Here is a 21,771-nt window from a genome sequence, read left to right as displayed (position 1 = left end):
CTATATTTAACATTTATTCTGGCATGTTGGGTCTTTAAAACCCCATAGTTAACTTTTATTCAAACAAGAAAACAGTGTGACTGATGTCCCCTGCCGAAATCCCAAAATAAATAGATGACAAATATTAATTAAAGTAACGAGTAATCAAAACAGAAAATGTTCACGATCAAACTCAGCCAAGGTTTTGAAGTACCTGGTAGTGAAACTATACACTAAGTTTGATCACTGTCCATCAGTTAGAATCAAAGTTATCTTATCCAAACGCATCGACCAATGAAATTGCTTATGTGGACAATGTACATCATTGAACTCAGTCAAGACATCTCACCTAATGAACATCTACATCAAGTTTAAACATTCTACTTCAATTAAAAGCAGAGAGTTGTTATGTTCCAAAGCCTTAATCAATCAAATTGTTTATCGCTACTTATCGTAAGCAGACAATTCTCATCATCAATCTTAGTCAAGGTATTGATACAATTAATCTATACTCTGAGTTTCATCGCTTTCACCCAATAATAACCAGAGTTATCAGGTTCCAAAGTCTCAACCAATCAATTGCTTATCTCTGCTAAGTGGAAAATGCGCATGATCGAACTCTGTCAAGGCATTCCCCTAATAGACAACTGCTTAAAGTTATTCTACCTCAATTAGAAGGAGAGTTATTGAGTTCCAAAGTCACGACCAATCAGATCGAAGTCTCTACTTTGCCTAAGCAGAAAATGCTCAGCACCAAACTTTAAGGTTTTGATGTAATGAAACTATACACGGAGTTTAACCACTATCACTCAACTAGACTCAAAGTTGTCGAGCTCCAAAGTCTCGACCAATCAAATTGCATATTGCTCTGCTTACCCTAGGTAGAAAATGTTCATCTAATGAATACCGACACAAAGTTTGAACATTCTACCTCAATTAGGAATATTGTTGTGTTCCAAAGTCTCAAACAAATTGCTTATCGCTCTGCTTATCCCGAACAGAAAGTGCTCATTATCGATCTTAGTCAAGGTATTGATGTAATGAAACCATACACCAAGTTTCATCAATCTCACTTAATTAGAACTAAAGTTATCGTATCCCAAAGCATCAACCAATCAAATTGCTTATCTCTGCTTACCCTAGGAAAGAAAATACTCATCTTCGAACTCCATGAAGGCATTCACCTAATAAACACCTACACCAAGTTTGAAATTCTAGCTCAATTCGAAGGAGAGTTGTGCCCCGAAAAGTGTGACAGACGGACGGACAGCCAGACAGAAGGGCAGACTCATTTTAATAGTTTCCTGCTTTCTTCGAAAGACGGGGCACAATAATAATGTGCATTTATAGAGCGCTTAATCCATCCACGATGCAGTAATACGGCTATGGCTACTATGGATAATACATTATGAACATATGTGCCAAGATTAAAATTGTGCAATCTTTTCTGAGCACGTTATCACATCTGATAAGCCATTCCTTAATCGCGGGTCATATACACTAAAAGCTTTAGACCCAAATGATTTTAATCTAGTTGATGGCACTACAGGTAATAGTTTATTCTCTGAACGGAGTGGTCGATTTGGTACATAAGGTTACACAACGTCTATGAGATATGAAGGAGCTGAATCGTGCTGAGATTGATAGTCCAATGATAAGATTCTAAATTTGACCCGAACCTATTGGTAACCAATGTAGATTTAATGATTGATGTTATGTTTAGACGTTATGATATTCTTGTAATGATTTAGGCAATCATTCAGAATCATTTGTTGGCAATTTGAATCAATGTTGAGAAGCACAATTATTAGTCCAATCTTGTAAAGACTAGAAACCACACTAACAGATGATAGGCTATATTATGGAGATGGAGGTTACACACACGGAATGTTTGGTCTTTAGAGAGAGAGAGAGAGAGAGAGCGAGAGAGGGAGAAATAGGGTTTAACGTCCACTCGACACAAACTAGGTCATTTCGGGACTAACATATGGTTTAATTTTTATTTCAATAATTCGCTTGCGCGTAGGGGTCTTTAGCAGTGGGGGGAAACCGGAGGACCCGGAGAAAACCCACGAGGTTGGACAGGCGACCACTACTCCTTGCCACGTACAATCGGGGATTCGAAACCACTGCAGTTGACTCAATGACAGACTTTATGGTACAGCGCGCACGTGCTAACCATTCAGCCACCCAATACCCCTTGGCCTTTAGACTCTATATCTACCTTATTTATGCTTGTTGGGGATTTAAACTCTATATTCATCTGGCAATATCTTTATTATGGCATGTTGGGGCTTTAACGTTCTACCTTTATTTTAGCATGTTAGGGATTTAACCTCTATATATTCATATTTATTATGGCATGTTGGGGCTTTAAACTCTTATATTTACCTTTATTATGACATGTTGGGGATTTACCACCCCCCTCTCTCTCTCTCTCTCTCTCTCTCTCTCTTGGAATGTTAGGGATTTAAACTCTATATTTACATTTATCGTGGTACGATTAGGCTTTAAACTCTATATTTAATCTTTCTTTCGGCATGATTAGGTTTTAAACTCCATGTGTTGGGACTTTGAATATTTATGCTAGCAATTCGGGGATATAAACTCTATGTTTAAACTTTTAAAAGTCCGACGGGATGGGATTTCTTAATATATACTAAGCTTGAATATTTGCTGGGTTATAATTCTATATTTGTAATATATTACAGTGTTAAAGTTAAATGGAATGGGGTTTAACGTCCTACCTGTCCGGGGTTTTTCCATGTGTAAGAGAGATGTAATGGGACTTAACCTCCACTTGATACAAACTAGAGACTAACACCGGGTTCATTTTTATTTCGATAATTCGATTGCGCGTTGGGGTCTTTAGCAGTGGGAGAAACCGGAGAACCAGAAGAAAACCCACAAAGTTCGACTGGGGATCCTACTCCTTCTAACGTACAAGCGAGGAATCGAAACCACGCCACGTTGACGTCCACTCAACAAAAAGACCAGGTGTTTTGGGATTAACATTACGATCAATTTAAGTTCAATAATTCGCTTATGTCGTGCAGAGAGTGTGTATGCTTTCGATATCCGAAACACCAGAGACCACTTGTCAAATACAACGCCTTGTGTATCAAATATGTTTCTTCGATACGTTTCCAATGTTGTTCGTTCAGGTGCAAGAATCGGAAGTAAGTCTGGCGCATTCTGTTGGCTAATAAGATGTCCCATTAAATAGTATTGACGTCTTCGACGCCATGACTTAGACTAATGAATCTCCCGGGAGTCTGTGATATTTCGCGAGGAATGTATACTGTATTAAAGGAGCATTATCCTAACAATTGTTACACCAAACAAGCGAGAGAGATGGCTTATTAGTATGATTAATACAAGAATTTATATTTCATTTCGTTTCCTGATACTTTCGATGTTGAGAGACCAAGCATCAAAACTGACACTATAATGAACAAGAAACAAAATATAATACATATCTTCTGATACTTTCGATGTTGAGAAACCAAGAATTAAAACTGAAACTAAAATGAACACGAAACGAAATATAATAAACAATTTAATCAAACTGGAAATTACAGGTTTATATCGTTTTGTTTCTTATAATTTCGATATTCAGAAACCAAAAATCAAAACTGAATCTGTAATTAACACGAAACGTAATATGATAAAGATTTTATATTTGAGTGTAATTTAGTAATTGGGACAAAATGAAATGATGCAACTTTTTTATGGAATAGTCCCGTGTACACATTGGCGTGCACGTAAAAGATCCCTTGGCAGTTGGAATTCGATATAAGAGTAGGCCGTAGTGCCGCTGTCCGGGCAAAATTTCCCTCATAGCACACTGTATGGCGTATGCCCGTCTTCATTAGCCCAGTTCGGAGCAAAACAGTAGGACGTTAAACCCCATTTCATTTCATTTTTTTTTTTGGAATAACAATTAATGTGGTTTATAACACTAAGCCGCGACGTTTCAATCTGATTAAAACACAGATCCTATTTCGTTTCGTTTTTATAGTTCAAAATTTCGTTTGACTTGTCTTTACTACACTAGGATCTGGAAGAGTTGTTATCATTGACATGTTCTGAATAGTGTGAGGTATTAGCCTATGAAACAGACTGTTACGGCGAGCTTTAGGCGTGTTTTGAACGAAACTGTGGGTAATCTACTAGTAACATCAATGCTGATTGGTTAATCAAATGTCTGACGTCATAGGGTCAAAAGCCACTCGTATGACCTCTGACGCGACCTATCGTTATAACCGGTCAGATCTTCATTTAGTGTAGGCCATCGTAAGTATAAAAAAACCGAAACGAAATATAGATCTGTATTTTAATCAGATTGGCGACGTTTCAACAAGACTTCACAAATCGTTAGCAAGCATAGAATACAATACAGATTTTAATCAACCCTGGAAATGAAATTAAATAAAATGGAATATACAGGTCATAATTCTATGGAATAAGCAGTGATTGAACTGGAATATAAAGGTCACAATTCTATGGAATACAATTACTGCTTATGAGTCAGCGACGTTTCGACTAGGCTTCTCTAGTCATTATCAAGCAGTGATAAAATATAACAAGGCAATATATATACATGTACACAACAATAGCTAGTTAATGCTGACCAACCAGAGATACCCCTTCTAATTACATGTACCTAAAGGGAATCTAATTTAATTTAAGGATTATAAGGTTAAATGCTTATAACAACATTCAATATGACCACATTACCTGAAATTAAACAATGAAACGGAGTTTAACGTGGAATCAACCTGGGGGTTACAGGTAACCAGGCTAGCGACCCTCGAATCTCCGCTATCCGGGCAAAGATTTCCCTAGTTATCACGGTTGATGCAGAAACGTAGGACGTCGTGTCATTTTATTTCTACAGACTGATCGCTTTAACGAATTATACATATTTGCATGGTACACCGTTTGAGAGAGAGAGAGAGAGAGAGAGAGAGAGAGAAGGACTTAACGTCCACTCGACACAAACTAGGTCATTTCGGGACTAACATATGGTTCAATTTTATTTTAATAATTCGCTTGCGCGTAGAGGTCTTTAGCAGTGGGATGAAACCAGAGGACCCGGTGAAAACAAACGAGGTTGGACAGGCGACCCTACTCTTTGTCACGTACAGCCGGGGAATCGAAACTACGTCAGTTGACACAATGACAGACCTTATGATACAGCGCGCATGTGCTAACCATTCGGACATCCAATCCCCTAACTTCCATTGAACTTGAAATTGTTTTAATGCCTGGAATATACAGGTGTTACAAAATGACATGTTACGCCCCCTGCCATCTTGACATGTGAAAGTAATTTGAATATCAAATCCACCTGCCGACCCCTGTAGATCTTGGTAGCATTATGTAACTTATGTAACTTTAACTTGTTGATGGCATGTCTTATCTTACTTCTTTGTCTGATAAACTATACTGAACGTTAACTGATATGAAACATGATACATTATAGCAGATGCCTAATGAGATTCCTTTGTGTGTGGTAAGGTTTATAAACCCAGATTAAGAAACAAATAGACAGAGAGGTCCAAGCAGGACACTGGAGCTGGGGCCATGTAATGTAAGTTAGTTTGGAGTTGGCACACGTGCCTAGCCAAGCTAAGGCCATGGCTCACTCAGCATATGTTAGTTATTGAGTCTTTATGTTTGTACATAATATGTTAGAAGCAGAATAAAAGTATTAATAGAAGCTGAAACTAGTCTTGTCATCCGAACCTGATAAAAGAACCAATACTGTCACATATTAATTGGCGCCGCTGACCAGAGCAACGTTTGAAGTCCACCACTAGAAGACCACAGGCCACAGATATTAGTCTACACGGGTAAGTCTTTTTCTAATCCTACCATGGCCGGTTAATAATGACATTGTGCTATAATGTATTATAATTTAACTGGGAAATCAGCAGTTTACCATCACGCTTTATTAAATATCATGGTGTAGTTACTTAATTTAATATAACGTGCAAGCTAGTAGTGGAACAGTCCTTAACTATTTGTAGGAAAATGACTAAAACAAAATTGTATATATATTGTTTGTTTTACAATGGGTCATGTTGTTTTTAAAAGATTATAAATTATAATTGTTTGTTTTGAACACATATTTTGGCATTTAAAATTAGTATTAATAGGTTAATATCGAAAAGTAAAATGTTTTGTGATTGTTTAACTAGAATTGGGTTAACAGTATCGTAATTTGAAATTTAACCCAATAACATTCACACAGTATTACCGCGTTTATCTCTAAGGTTTTTTATTTGTTTTGTCTATACGTGTATATTACCCCAAGTGTTAATGGGGTGGCCCGATATTTACGGGAAAGATTTTATTCGTGTTTAACGTAGTACCCCAAATGTTAATGGGATGACCCGATATGTACGGGAGGGATTTTTTTATTATTTTTATTTTGTGATACCCCAATAATATAGATTGGGAGGTCCCGATATGTTACGGGAAAAGGTTTATGTGAAACCCCAGTCAGGTGGGATTGGTTTAACCCCAGGAGAGGGTCGTGCTCAGAATTAGGAGCGAACGTATTGTCTTGTTTTGTGTTGTCTTTAAAAATTATAGAGATAAACCGTTATTAATTTTGATAAGTTCTTTCAAAATATCTTATTGAAGATTGGTAAAATGTGTTCAGAAAAAAAACAAAACAATATGACATCCTAATTTCAATTCTATCCATGTAAATAATAATGTAAATATCGTTATATAGCTAATTAAAGTCTGTTCCACTTGCTAATTTGATTAACTATTAATTAAGTTCACTCCATGATATGATAAACAGATGATAAAACTTTCGCATGGGTGGCAGTTATAATACTCCACATAGCACATGTCATAACACACCATTCCGGCCAGGTGGTATGGAAAAGATAAGACTACCGGAAGACACTGACCCCTTGCCATTACGGGAAACTTATAAGAAGAAGACGGCGGGATGAAGGAAGAAAAAAATGAATTTGTATCTCCCTACAGTTGGCTTCAAGGATTGTATTTCACGCTTCTCGAGTGTGTGCGAACATTAGAATAGTTACAATGGTTTTTTTTTGGTTTTTTTTATAATTATTAGTGATTGTGTGCGAACATTAGAATAGTTTTACAGTGTTTTTTTTGTTCGTGATTCAAATAACTCGCGTGTGTGCAAAACAGAATAGTGTGCGTTATATGCGATTCCAAGAACTCGTGTGTGTGAACATTAAAATTATCTGCGACATAATGTATGAACATTCTAGTATATTTTCAACCAGTGTTTTATTCTTTGCCATTTACATTTTTATTTTTGTTTATTTAACTTTTAATCAGTATATTGTAATTTTTCGTATTTTTGTTTATATTTTAATTAGGGTAGTTATTCTCGACTCCATTTATATTTAAGTTTGTAACTGTCTTAAAATAAGTTATTTCATATAATTCATAACTTTATTGAAAAAAAAAGGGAAGGTATGTTACAAAATGACATGTTACGCCCCCTGCCATCTTGACATGTGAAAGTAATTTGAATATCAAATCCACCTGCCGACCCCTGTAGATCTTGGTAGCATTATGTAACTTATGTAACTTTAACTTGTTGATGGCATGTCTTATCTTACTTCTTTGTCTGATAAACTATACTGAACGTTAACTGATATGAAACATGATACATTATAGCAGATGCCTAATGAGATTCCTTTGTGTGTGGTAAGGTTTATAAACCCAGATTAAGAAACAAATAGACAGAGAGGTCCAAGCAGGACACTGGAGCTGGGGCCATGTAATGTAAGTTAGTTTGGAGTTGGCACACGTGCCTAGCCAAGCTAAGGCCATGGCTCACTCAGCATATGTTAGTTATTGAGTCTTTATGTTTGTACATAATATGTTAGAAGCAGAATAAAAGTATTAATAGAAGCTGAAACTAGTCTTGTCATCCGAACCTGATAAAAGAACCAATACTGTCACACAGGTCGTAATTCTATGGAATACAATTACTGCTTATTACTGGTTGGTCAGCATTATGGTTGTATTTTACACGTATATATTGTCTCGTTATATTTATATTGTATCACTGCTTTATAATGAATAGAGAAGCCTAATTAAAACGTCGCTTAGTAATAAGCTGTAATTGTATTCAATAGAATTGTAACGCGTATATTCCAGTTCAATTACTAAATGTCATTGAAACCAACAACCAGACATCAGTATGGAGATGTACCAGTCAAACCCATCGATCAAATACGAATAACAGAGGGTAAATATGTACATGACATTGTATGCGACGCAGAGATGCCGGTTAAGTTCCGAAGGGCCTACTTATCACATCTTTAGTTACTTTAATTATGTTAGGTTTCCTTCAAGGTAATTAGAAGGGTGTCTCTAGTTGGTCAGCAATAACCAAGTGTTGTATTTGACATGAATATATTGTCTCGTTATATTTATATTGTATCATTATATTTATATTGTCTCGTTATATTTATATTGTAACATTACTTTATAATGACTAGAAAAGTCTAGCTGAAACGTCGCTTAGTAAAAAGCAGTAACTGTATTCCATAGAATTGTGACCTGTATGAACATGAAATGTTTTAGGAGCATAGCTATTGCTAATTATAAAACTGGGAGCCGCGGATACTCAGTGAGTAAGACCCCGGTTCTCAAGCGTTGGCCGGAATTTTCCGGGGAGGCAAGTAACGGTTTCTAGTCGTTTCGATTCAACGAAAAGCTTTGGTGTACACTACAATTAAAAGAACTCTTGACAAATAGTGCTGCTGCCATGGCAAAAGTACCCTAATAGATGTCCGTTTACATTATCCCTGCCTGGGCAGAAAAGTAAGATTTGAAACCCCATTTCTTTTCCTTTCATGTTTTCTTACACTTCAAGTTAATGTGCGGGTTTCCCACCTCTCAGGGTGGACAAAACTTAGTTTATACTTCAGGTATTCATAATACTTGTGTACATATCGTAGTCATATCTGACAAATAGATCAATTATGTAATATTGTTTAAAGCCCATGGGTATAATATTAACTATAGCTACACCAATCTGTGTAATATAAGCATGCCAGACTTCCTCTAATCATATTATCACACACTATGTTTATAAGATCATAATATTAATCATATTATATCTTCCCTTCATTGTATATTTCTTTATGAGAGAGAGAGAGAGAGAGAGAGAGAGAGAGAGAGAGCACTTCACCATATTCCAATTGGCATCGATTCTTTAACATGCACGCGAATGGGTGCACGGGTAGACCCATGACTTTTCGTTTCACCCGAACGAATGCCAACGAGATCTCATGGTTAGTGAGCCAGCGTCTTGTTCACCGAGCCACAGTGGCTTCCTTTGTTGACGAGAAATTAAAGGGCGTTACAATGGGCACAGTGGCTCAGTGAGTAACATATTGGCTCACTAGGTTCGATGCAGGTGTTGACTCGGGATGTTCCAGTTTGTTTTCCCCTTGCCTTTGATACATGACCAGGCACGTAACAATGTGTAGCTATTCTTAAGATAGGAGGGAATACCGTGATCTTATGTACACACTAGCGTGTCTGGATAGATAAACCTTGACAGTGTGAAAGAGTAGGCGGAATTATTGGGACCAAATTAAACCTCATCGCACACCCCATTGCACCATGTCGTATGCTCGAGGAGCTGGAGCCTTGTTAGGTATTAGCGGGAAGCCACGGTGGCTCAGTGGGCATGACGTTGGCTCGCTAACACGGAGGTCCAGTGTTCGGTCCCTGCATTGGCCGGCATGGTTCCACCTTGTCAGTATGGTGTAGGATGGAGGACCTTGCGAGGAACAGTGTATAGTCGTTCAGATGGGACAAAAAAAGGTCTCGTGTAGGGAGTAGCGCCGCTGTTCGGACAAGGCCCAAAAGGACCAACATAGTGGGACGTTAAACACCATTTCATTTCTAAAATTTTGTAAGATATTACCAATTCGACTCGTCACATTGATGTGCACGTAAAAGGGGATGTCTTAGGGCCACTGTCCGAGTAAAATTGTCCGCCATTGCATGCCGAAGCACAGTAATTGGATCACCCATATTTAACTTTAACTGGCCTTTCTGTGTACCGTCGGATATGACATCAGTGATTTATAGAGTTGATTAGACTGTGTATGAAAGTAGATATCATATTTTAAAGTCGAGAAGTCAAGTAGATAGTTCCGTATCTACGTTTCGGTGATTGTTGTATCAACATACATCACTAACATATTAACTTTGTCTTAATACACCCATTAAACAATTAATTTATCACTTGCCGGGATAATGAGAGAGAGAGAGGAGGGGTTAACGTCCACCCGACACAAACTAGGTCATTTCGGGACTAACACGTGTTTCAATTTTATTTCAATAATTCGCTTGCGCGTGGGGGTCTTTAGCAGTGGCAGGAAACAGGAAGACCCTGAGAAAACCCTCAAGGTTGGACAGTCGAACCTACTCCTTGTCACGTACAACCAGGGAATCGAAACCACGCCAGTTGACTCAATGACAGACCTTATGATACAGCGCCATCCAATCCCCCTAATGAAGACGGGTATATGCATTGCAGTGTGTTATGAGGAGAGTTTAGCCCGGGCAGTGGCGCTATGGCCTACTCTTATATTGAATTCGTAGTGTCAAAGGTTATTTTACGTACACGCCAATGTGTACACGGGATCTCAGTTTTCCGTCCCATCCGAATAACTATACGTTGTTCGAACACGGGTAATCCAGGTTAGCTAGCCAACGTCTTACTCACTGAGCCACCATGGATGGGAACACGGCATTCAGTGTGCTATGAGGGGCAGTTTGCCCGGATTGTGATGTTATCACCTATTATTCATTGAATTCCACAATTTACTTTCAAGCCAACATGTATACGTACGGGATCTCGGTTTTACGTCCCATCCGAATGACTAGATACGTTCATTGCCAACCCTCCGTTCTGACTGACAAGCGTTTGACCGCAATGAACCATTCATGACCACAAGGGTTAACTTGCTTTATTTAATTTTCCGTAATCTGCTAGAAAGCTTCTCAACAATTATTTAGTATTAATCTTTGGGATGGTGTTGTTTTGTATCTTTAAATTGAATTTCATAATTTTATGTCACTATGTTAGTCCCGAATTAATGTAGCCATGCTGCGTGGACTTTAATCTCAAACTTCTGATGTTTGATCAAAAACCAGGATGTATTTGTCTGGATATACTGGCACCGAGGATGCCTCCCAGTGGCTCCCGCCACTAATTATACCCTATTCTCCTGAAACTGAAACCACGTTTAGTCTGTAACATGTGACGTATGACGGAATAACTAGGGTTGTCGAATGTATTTATGGAACTTAATTTACAGACGATGTCTCTACACCGCATCTATTCATTTACATGGTCAACAGAGAGATAATTAGTTAATTACAGCTGATTTGTCTTGTTTTTACCAGACATGACAAACAACCTTGATTACTACTGTCTTCGGGACTAGTTGTGAGTGTGAGAGAGTGAGAGATGGCGAGAGAGAGAGAGAGAGAGAGAGAGAGAGAGAGAGAGAGATGATAAGAATGAGGTAATTTCGATTGGCTCTAAAACTCAATAATCCATTTGTAACAGCGACACGAATTAACTTTTTCAATACCTTGTGTCAACCCGGTGCAGTTTTCGATCAGGCAATAAACATGGAATATCTATAACAATAACATCACCTTAGATTAACTTTCATATCTATATTATCTCTCTCTCCCACAGAAACATAAATTGACTAATGTGTAGCTTTATTTGTACAAATTAGCAAGATGAACCATTTATTTTCTATATCATCATAATCCACGGTGGGTTTTCCTTTCACCATCACGTTTCAGAGAAGAACTCATAGGAAAGTTAATTCCACAAAGATCACTATCAGTAGTTCAGATACTAATATCTAGTTAGTCGTCCATGTTACACTTAAAGAACGGTTTTCATTTTGATTAAATGAGGTAGCGGGTTGTACAACAAATTCCACCTTTTCAGTGCCAGAGGGTTTTTATTATTGATGAAATGGGGAACTATCATACATTTGTGATGAAATGTGGATCGAGCATTCAGCATACAGAGATCCATCTACTTCATACATCGAGAATACATCTCTGCCCTAAATAGCCGCCATATACAACAATTAGTATACTGTTTTGTAATTCCGGTCCTACCCCCGTTCGAATCTGTTATAAACAAAAAAAAAGCTAATTATTCCTTTTCAGTTTTATTAAATGACAGCAGAATATAGACTTGTCGAAATATGCTTGGTGTCTTCATTAGCCCAGTTGGAGCAGAACAGTAGGGCGTTAAACCCCATTTTATTTCAAATAATTTCGTATTCGACTAAAATTGTCGATGTAGGACTTAAAATGACAGTCTGTTCTCAAGCGGATCTAACTGTAGATAGAGAGCCTAAGTTTAGTATGGGGACCCGGGTCGTACAACGACCACATTCACCTTTTCAGTGTCAATCTATATTTGTTTTTAATATCATCCTTTTAATATATGCTTTCGAGTTTTATTTTACAATTTGTTTATTGTAAAGCGCTTCTGGGGACACTTTGTGGAAATGGGGTGGGTGGGGGTGGGCTGAAAGGCCGAATGGTTAGCGTGTACGTGCTGTATCATTAGGTCTGTCATTGAGTCAATTGGCGTCGTTTAGATTCCCTGGATGTACGTGACAAGGAGAAGGGTCGCCTGTCCAACCTCGTCGGTTTTCTCAAGGTCCTTCGGTTTCCTCCCCCTGCTAAAGACCCCTCACCGCGCGAATTATTGAAATAAAATGGGGACCATATGTTAGTCCCATTATGACCTACATGTAGTTTGTGTCAAGTGGACGCTAAACCCCATCTCTCTCTGTCCTCCATCTCTCTCTCTTTGTCTCTCTCTCTCTTGACCTGATATATGCTATTGCTGTTTCATTGTCCGCAGGTTAGTCAAATAGGTTTAGTACGGAAGAATGTTCTCGTTATTGAAGTTTGTTCCTGTTTACTCACTACGCTTGATTTAATTTAATATATTTCTTTGCTAAATTCCTAAACTGGCAAACTATCTGCATCGCGAAACACCATTCAGCAGACGACCACTTGAAAGCGTCCATTTTGATCGCCGCGTTTCTTTCCACAACACGAGAGTCGCCGTTAATGCCCCCGTCAGACCGGGGTGGCATCCTTACTGCGATGCGGCGACTGTACGGCGACCAGGAAATGCACAAAGTCGCCGGCAAACGTGAATACAATACTAAGGCGTAGTCAGTGCCGGATTAACCTTGTGGGGGGCCCGGGACATACCAACTGTTCGGGGGCCCCATTGTTGTTTTTTGTCAAATTGTTCGTACTGACCGCGGATCGTACTAGTAATTGCTCCGCCCCCTTGAGTGCCTGGGGCCCCGAATATCCCCTACTGCCCAAGGCCCTAATCCTCGCCCCCTCAGCCCAGACCCAGAATTGTGGGGGCCCCTAAATGTGGGGGGCCCAGGACATTTGTCCCACTTTGCCTCCTCCCCCCCCCCTAGATCCGGTACTGGGTGTAGTAGCAGAAACACGAAGATATAAATAGACGCTTTCAGCCACCATACCGTCAAGATCGGTCGCATAATTTCTATTGAGTTTTTCTTGGATTTATTGCTAATATTTCCTCTGTTTCATGGCGAGTTTGGTTTTCATTTTGTATTAGTACCGGACCGGGACTGTATAGTGCAGTGGATGCTTATGTCTGGCACCGAATCCATTCACTTGAATATATATGATCATATCGTTGTTGTTCATTCCTTGCAATTGTCCGTATAATTTGTGTGTCGTCTCATTGTCCGCAGGGTTGCCTAATGGGGTTTGTTTGTGTTTAGTACGCTCCTCGCCCACTTACTATTAATAATAATAATAATAATAATATTCGGGCAATATTCCCCTCATTGCATAATGTAAGGCGTATGTCCCTCTTTATTAGGCCGGTCGGTACAGAAAACTATGCATTATGTAAGAACTACATCTGCCTATTGCGGGTCTTTATTTTGGGTTCAAATGCTATATAAACTATTATTCAAACATTTTTATAAACATGACAAGCCCATAATCAACTTTCTAGACCATCGGATGACAGAGATTTAAATGGATTAGATCGCTCGCAACGATAAGAAACCATATACGCTACATCTTCCAACACTCATTACTTCGCTCAGAATAAAGTAATTAGAATGAACTTTTCAATATATCCATCTGTCATTATCTATTTTTGAACTGTATGTATTATAGAAAGAATAGCCAGCGCTTTATCTAAATCATACATTCGATATTGCACATTTAAACTCCTGTGCATTTGAATTGATCAGCCGACCACCATGCCAGCTGAAGGGTAACCTCGAGTTTGTAAAGAGTATAAAAACGTTTTTTTCTACTAAAGAAGCTCATATAATCGCCATTTCCCATTAATCATTCAGTACAAATCCATTAAACATTCTTCGACGGTGGAATATCGTTTATTTTATTTACTCGGTTTGCTTGAAATACGTTTCATTTATTGGCCACGGCTTTAGTTTTGGACTAATTAATATTTATAGTCCAATAAACATATCGATTTACGTATAGTGATGGTGTCATGGCGTGATTACCTTTTGAATTGGCTGTTTACAGTTTCCAACTAAAAACACGAAATAATAATAAAATCTTTAAGATTTTACCTAAACTGGGAAAATTTTGGAATAGAACACGAAAGCATTAATGAAAAACGAACTGTTAAATATACGTCTAAAGTTCCATACTTAATTTTATTTATTTAACTGTAACACGGCACCTACGTTAATCTGAAAAGTGGAGTGACCCCAAACAAATTGCAAAAAAAACCCAACGCAGTAGGGTTCGGTCATACTTATATTTATTAGACAACATCATACTCAAATTCGGCCAAAATCGAACAAGGCGAAATGACGCAATTAACATAATTTAATACGTCCAGGAAGCTTCTAACAGCGATATCTCGTAACCAGTGCGTTTCAGTGGTGGGACGATAAATAGACCATAAATTTTTACAATACAATGTGGTTATCGAGGCGAAATGTTCCGAAAAACACAAACAAGTTTGACTGACCAACACAATAAAAATAAAATGTATTTTACACACGGTGCCTGTCATTTATCTAAAATTTATCTAAACATATGTCATCTACTTTGTCCTTTATATGGTTTGCGATGTCTCTGAATTAAAACTGAATTTTTAAATTCAAGCATGACAGAAATTCAAAATGGCAGCGAAAATGGAACCCAAAATGGATTTTCAACTGTTGGATATGACCTGTATTTTGTCTTTAACGTGGTTTTCAATGTGATTTAGTTGAATTTTGATCTAAAAAAAATAATTTCGAAATCGAAAACCGCGTCCAAAATATCGCATTTTAAATTAATCGCCATTTTCTTAGATTGGATATGGTATATTGTAATATATTATATTATCCAATATAAGGCTTTTGAGGATATTGAGTTCAATTCCGGATGGTGTAAATGTAAAACGGCAATCGGTAGCCACTAGTCCGTCCCTGGTATCTGACATATAGACCGATATTAATACACATTTAAACAACATTTAAATATGACTTGCAACCGTAGCGCCCCCGCCCCCCCCCCCCCACACACACACACACACAGACACACACACCGAACTAAAAATAAATCGTTTATTGGAATTTTCGATGAAACGGAAACGTTTGTTCCTCATAGGAATTATTTGAGAAGGGAGTTCACGTCGCGTGGCTCATGGTGTGTACAAATAAACCCAAAACCAGATATTTGATACCAGTGAACCCATTTGTTTCCAGAACACCTATTTTACACAAAATCAAATTTTCTATTCAGGAAAACCTTCAATAATATGTTTATGAAAATACACATTTGAGCAGTATTTAAATATGACCTACCTCCCGTTGCACTTTCCCTTCGAACTAAGAATAAATTGTTTATAGGAACTTTTTATGGAAACTTTCTTGTAACTGTAAAATACTCGACCAATATATCAGTTGTTAATTTATATGATAATTTAAGGTTTATCATTTGTAACACGTTTAAAACGCCATATCCTTCTTCACTAACTAAGCGGAAGCATGTTTTGTTGTAGCTGTAAAACAATGTACGAATTATCAGTTTGTATGGCGTATTTTTACTTATAATTAAAGTAATCAAGTACTTTGCAACACGTTTTAATACCCCAACCCACTCCTTTTTCAGGCATGAACTAAAAAGGAGTATGGTAGTTTCAGGTGCGTAGTTTGGGGTCCACTTTTAGTCACGAATTTACGTCGTTTTTGACGAATTGTTATTTAGATTGTTGTTTTAAATTTACGCCACCTGGGCTATTCATAATTAGTTTTTTGGGTAGAAATTAAACTCGGCAACCTAAAATCCCTTATATACGACATATTATAAAGTAATATCCAACGGAAGCAAATAATTAAAATATCTCCATTTTGCATTTCGTTTCGGCGGCCATTTTGAATTTCTACCTTTATAGATATTCGAAATTCATTTTCGAGATCCGAGTTGAACCCAGTCACATCGAAAACTATGTTTATGACTTTCTGTCCCCGCCCCTCTCACAGGCCCTAAACATTACCCCCCCCCCACCACCAAAACGAATGAGAATGGAGATAATAAATCTTCATTCATTGGTTCTTAAGAATATTTTTTACCCTGTTCAACCCATGGGAACACATTCTTAATATGAACAAATCTAAATCCCTAAACGAAATGAATGAATGAATGATATGGGGTTTAACGTCCCGTTGTTTCGGTTCTGGAGAATAAGTCGATAACGAAGACTGACAACGGCTGGCACGTGTTTTAGATAAGACATCGGACGACTACAGCAAACATATAAACTAGGTTTGGTACAATCATCGCTTCGAAGTTGCGTGGTATCAAATCAAATTCCACATTTTTTGTTTTAAACTACCCTATAAAGTATGCCTGATGCATTAGTGTGTACAGCTGAGCGAAGTTAGAAAATACGTCGTATCAGATGTCCTCGAAAGTATAAGTATGTCCTGTATCAGACACCAAATTACTTAAACATGAAATGAAATGAAATGAGATGGGGTTTAACGTCCTACTGTTCTGCTCCGATAGTGGGCTAATGGAGACGGGCATACGCCATGCAGTGTGCGATGAGGGAAAATTTTCCCGGACAGCGGCACTATGACCTACTTTTATATCGAATTTCAACTGCCAATGGATCTTTTACGTGCACGCCAATGTATACACAGGCCTCGGTTTTTCGTCCCGTCCGAATGACTAGATAGCTGTCAGGCCCTCCGTTCTGCACCATTAACAAGGGGAAATCACATCGGAAAATCCTGATGAACTTTCTCGACCAATGCAGGGATCTTACATAAACACCACCCCTTACCTTCCGGTTTTATCTCAGTGCCGATTTGTAATTATTGTTTTCCTAACTCGTACAACTAACCGAAAGAGCCCCAGGGTTAACCCTGTCTTCATTAGTCCGATTGATGTGTAAAAGCTGGATATTAACCCATATTTCATTTCATTACTTGTCCTACAACCCGCTAAAATGTCTCAAATAAAAATGGCTAACAACCCTGGAATTGGAACAAATTATAGTGAAATTTATTTATAACGTTGTATCGATTCTAAGGCAGGATAAAGCGATTACAAATGCTATTACAGTATGCAACTATCGAACCTGTCCGAATAATTACTAATAATTACGAAGAGTTACAAACACATTCTTGTATTTCTTATTTCGCTTATTGTACGCTTTTATTTAAAGGAGGTGTTTATACTTTAAAATGGGTTAATTAAATGGGATTTGGCAATCGACATTTCTGCAACGAATGAGGCGTATGAAGAAGTCTTAGTGCCATGGAGAGATTTTGCCCGTGTCAGCGGTTGGACTAGTTTAACGTCCACTCGACACAAACTATATCATCTCGGGACTAACATATGGTTCAGTTTTATTCAATAATTCGCTTGCGCGTAGGCGGTCTTTTGAAGTAGGGGGAAACCGGAGTACCCGGAAAAAACCCACGAGGTAGGATCTACTCCTTGCTACGTACGAGCGGGGAATCGGAACCACGCCACTTGACTCAATGACATACCTTCTGACCCAACGCGGAAGCGTTGACCATTCGGCCCCCATCCCACCCACCCCCATTTAGCAAGGGAGGTACCGGGTTGGAACTTTGACGGGATAGTGAGCCACCGTCTTACTCATTGAGCCACCGTGATTTCGTGAATTATTGAACAGTCCCTTTGAATCAAATAATCCCGTAAATTGAAATCTCTCAATAGAAAATGTTCATTCACGAGCAAATAGTCGTAAACTAGGCGATAAAAACCTGCAATACATTAACAGTTGTGATCTCCACGTCATAATAACGTGGTTTGTTAAAGGTATTAAAACTCTACTTCTCAATAAAAGTTGTTACAGTGTTAATAAATAAAAGAATTTAATAAAATGGATACCAACACCGTCCGGTTTTAGGTAGGAGTAAAATTTTCAAACAGAAAACAAATCAATATGTACACGCTAATAAAATTGTGAAAATAGTTTGTGTTTAACGCCTGTTTTGCTCCGACTGGGCTAATGAATACGGTCGACAATTGTAACACGTAGAGAGAGAGGGGTGGGGCGGGGAGCTGGTGAGAGAGAGAGAGAGAGAGAGAGAGAGATTCAGTTCGTTTGTTTCTGGAGTTTTCAAAATCTCTCAGGGCTCGATCCCCGTTTTAGCCGCAACATTTCTTCGGTGTGCGGTCGACTTTGCTTGTCATTGTCAGTAGTGCAAGGACAACATCTAGTCGTCGGGATTGGACGAACAAACGGTGGCGTGTAAGTAAATTCGAAACATGAGTTGGTCGTAGCACTGTTTTGCAGACAGAATTTTCCTGACACACATAGCGTTGCATATGCCCGTCTCGAATAGTCCTGTTGGGGTGGCAGTAATGAAGCCCTTAAACTCCATTTGATTTCAGATGACAGCCCCCCCCCCCCCGCCATTTTCCCAACCAGTAGATATAATTGGAAAGAAGAGAAGCACACACTGATCAATGAAAATACTCTTTCTCTCTTTTCAGATTACATAAATAAATACGACTTTAATACTTAACAGTGTCAGTTTCCGTTTGTCTTAAGGCATATTATATAGTTTAGCGACCACGGTGCAGAAATTGGCTCACATTACGAGATAGCTAGACCAGGGTAAAACAAATCATTGTAGACATTTTCTCACAGTTACATCTTAAGAATTTAATACGGGTTCTTTTATAGAAAGTACAGGAGAACCGCACCACACACAAAACAAACACGACAATTGCTAGCATCTAAAACACTATCAATTCAACACGATCACATCTGCTGTTTCTAAATCTTGAAGTCAGAATATCAATGAAATAAAATCCGGAGAAAACCCATGAGCTTGGGGCACGGCTAATGAAGACGGGCTTACGCAATGTAGTGAGCTATGACGAGATCAGAATTCAGAGTAAATATAGAATTTTCACTTGTTTTACAGAAATTATACAAGAACTAAATCTGCCTATTGCAGTATTTCTTTAGACCTTAATTAACGTTATATAAACTATTAATTAGACATTTATTAACATGACAAGACCATAATCAACTCTCCATTTCATCCGATGGGTCTGAATTTCAACAGATTTCAATCAGATCTGCTAATCTACGGCAGCTGATGACTACCGTAAAACCGGATATTCGAAGCTTTGTTTATTATCGTAACAATGGTAACAATGATAATTGAGGCTACAGTGTTACTGAAATGAGAATTTCTCGGCTCAGAGTGAAGTAATTTGACTGAAATGTCCAGCATATTCCCTTTACATTATCTTTTTTTTTAAAAAAAAAAACCAAACTATTATAGCGAGAACTGTCAGGTCTTTATCCAATTTTCCATAATGTCGTTTTACGAAATTTTAACGTCTCATCGACCCCATGACTTGAGTCATATAGACTATAACCACGTAGATATTGCGTTGGAGATAGAATTAGTCACATATACTCTTCAAAAAAGTAGGGGATATTCAGAAACAATACAAAACTGCGTAAATGCACTGCTGTTTTTATTAGAGGTAACCAGTGTATGTTAATAACAGGCCAATTGCCTACACATGAACATAAACAGTTCATATGGGCGGCTTATCTGACGGCCCCATTTCACTCGCAAAGAGATACGCTGTCAAAAGTGAAAATGGACGTTTTTGATTTTTGTCTTAATAATGAGTAATTGCCCCACCAATCCTCAGACATGACATGCTCCTAATCAACAGTCCAATCACGATTTGAGGCAATCTGACCCACTCCTCTTGCAGTGCCACGCCCAATTCTTGCAGTGTTGTCCGTTGACGTCGACGAACACGTCTCCCGATCAAATTAAACGTAACACACTAAAGCAAACAGTAAATCTTATGCAAGAACCGATAATAAAGCAAACATGGATAGGATAAACCAGCAAGGGGCAGTTTTCATCAACCCTTTCTTAAAATGTCAAATTTGACAATGAACCCCTCCCACGTGTATGGCGCTATTGCGTGTCGCACCTGCAGCTCAGTAGTTCTGTCGGGGCGATAAGTTCTTCACACAAGAACATACTCTTAAAGCATGTCAAGTGTCCATGACTATTTATAATATCACAAGCTGCATAGGTATTTGCATTTCTATATCCCCTACTTTTTTTTAAAGAGTATATAATCAATCTGAACAAAAGCTAGGTAACAGGGAGTAAGCCGCTGGTTGGCTTACAAGCAGTCAAGGGTTCGATTCCGAAAAAAATCTTCGAGATTTTTCTATGCTGAAAGAAACTCACCGTCTAGTCGTTGGTAGGAGACGAAAACCAGAGATCCGCGGGGCTGTTGGAATTCGATGACGAACTGTTTGGGCAACATAACTCGCGTAGTATACACGACATGGCGGATTATATATATCCGCCTTTATTACCCCGGGGTTGATGCAGGAAAGTTAACCCAGATTTCTTTTCATTTATTTTACAATAAAACATAGATCTATATATAGAACAGGCTACTCACCAGTATAATAGTTATTCCATTCTCGAGTAGATTACTGCTAGTCCACAGCTCTATAAATAACACATGTTGATTTGTACATAACACACTGTATCAATATAACGTATTAACGCTCATGTTATCCCCAACTCTTTAATGGGGGAATTTGTTCAATAAGTGAGGAATACAAAAACAAAACCTGATTAAAGGTATGAATATTCCTGGGTTATATATAGAAGACACAGTATATATATAGGTGTTATGAGTATAGTGTAATACTATATGGATATAGATACAGGTCTACTCGGCACGAGACTCACTCGGTGTAATGCCATCATATGTTATAGTACTAGACTGACTGTGGCTTCCTGACCTGTGATGCATAACACACGTGCTGATGTTAACGCTGCTTACATACGAGAGAGAGAGAGAGGGAGAGGGGGAGATTTCTGTACAGGTCTTTTTCTACTTGTGTGAGCAAGAGAGAGATGAAGTTTAACGTCCACTCGACACAAACTGGACCATTTCGGTACTGACATAATGGCCAATTTAAGTTCAATAGTTCGCTTATGTCGCACTAGAGGGTGTGTATACTTTCGAATTCCGGACCCCATGATACGAGAGCGAGGAAGATTGGAGTTTCATGTTCACACAACTCTTACTACGTCATTTCAAGAGCAACGCTGGATTAGTAAGGAGTTGGCAAACTAACCAAAATGGCATCGAACTCAGAAAGTTCGTTAAGATTTTCCAGCGTGATTG

The 21,771-nt window shown here is 38.4% G+C and overlaps 1 protein-coding gene across 1 annotated transcript in view; it reads right to left on the bottom strand.

Moving 5' to 3' along the window:
* The window catches only part of LOC126810853 (solute carrier organic anion transporter family member 2A1), a 77,498-nt gene extending 56,162 nt beyond the window's left edge, over positions 1 to 21,336 (bottom strand). Inside the window, exon 1 of the mRNA XM_050536169.2 lies at positions 21,034 to 21,336. The gene's annotated coding sequence lies outside the window, so the exon portion shown is untranslated. The remainder of the gene's footprint in view (positions 1 to 21,033) is intronic.
* Between the last annotated feature and the right edge of the window lie 435 nt (positions 21,337 to 21,771).

Source organism: Patella vulgata, chromosome 1 (genome assembly GCF_932274485.2).
Source record: "Patella vulgata chromosome 1, xgPatVulg1.2, whole genome shotgun sequence".
Lineage (NCBI taxonomy): Eukaryota > Metazoa > Mollusca > Gastropoda > Patellidae > Patella > Patella vulgata.
The sequence above is the reverse complement of the archived record's forward strand: the minus strand, read 5'-3'. Positions and strand labels throughout refer to the sequence as shown.